Source organism: Caenorhabditis briggsae (assembly GCF_000004555.2).
Source record: "Caenorhabditis briggsae complete genome, chrX, whole genome shotgun sequence".
Lineage (NCBI taxonomy): Eukaryota > Metazoa > Nematoda > Chromadorea > Rhabditida > Rhabditidae > Caenorhabditis > Caenorhabditis briggsae.
In genome coordinates, this window is record NC_013491.2 from 9,523,744 (window position 1) to 9,525,064 (window position 1,321).

The following is a 1,321-nucleotide window of genomic DNA, read 5'->3' on the forward strand; positions in this document are numbered from 1 at the left end:
CAGATGAGAATGCCCAACTATTCTTCGGCGTGGAGAGAGATACGTGCGCAGCCTCCCGAAGAAGTACGATGGAAACGTGGTTGTTGATATCGATCAGTTCTCCCAAAATATTCGTTTATGGGGATTGGCTGCAGAGGAAGCTCTGGAAGATCTGAGAAACTATTCGGTCAACAAGTCTCACATCGTGATCGAAGTCGCCATTCCAGTGCACTTCCCTCACTTCAATGATCGCTTGAGAGATGTTTTGGATCGGAAAATAATTGATCACTTAAAAAGATCTTTGGATCTCAAGAAGTTGGAGGAGAGCAATGCAGGCAGTTTTTTGAGCTTCGAAGGAACCATCGAAGCCTATGAGAAGCTCATCGAAGGCTTGACGGAGTTGAGTGCAGCGGTTTTCGATAGAGAAATTGAAGGAAACGAAGATTTAGAAGGTAATCGTTTTATTTTTATAGATCTGGCTTAAAAAGTATTAGAGAAACGCCGGTGGCCGTAGCCAAAGGTTCCACAAGGACAACTACTGTTTTAAAAAACCTGTATTAGAAGGGCCCTCTGAGAGGGACTTGAAAAAATAAAAGGGTCCTGTAATAAAAAGGCCCCTTTCAAAACGTGTTGTTTAAAATCATAAACTTCCGGACGTTTTTAGTGAAAAATATTCCGATATATATATATGTATAGATTTTTACGGACTTTATACGAGAATTCCTTGCATGCATTTTTCGATAAAAAATGTTAGGTAAAATGAACGGAAACATAGAAGGGCCCTTCGGGGGTTCTTTGGAACTATGAAAGACCGACCCTATACGGTATCTCAATTTTTGGTATCTCAATTTTACGGTATCTCAATTTTCGTGAGTTTTCATTAAATTTCTTCAGAATCAAAAATGTTCATTTTTTGACTTATTAGGGGAAAATTAACAATTAAAAATCAGTGATCATTTTTTTGAGAAAAATTGACTGGAAACCCACAAAAAAAAATCTTTGGTTAAGGTAGTTGTCGCTATTGAACCTTCGGCCACGTCCACAACATTTCTCTTTCCCACATCTCCGATTTTTTATACAAGCATAAAATTTGAAGCAAAATCATTAATTGGTATGTTTACAGAAAGCCAGAAAGAATACCAGTGCACATGCACAGGGTCGGAAATCGCCAGAAACAACAACTTTTATCGCCTCCATTGTGGTCATGTGTTTTGTCGCACATGCTTGAACCAGTGCATCAAAAGTAGCATCAACAATGCACAGCTTCTCATCGAGTGCCCGATCGATGCTTGCAAGAAGTTCATCACCCCAGCAGAACTAATAGTTTGTATCAAAAAATAAT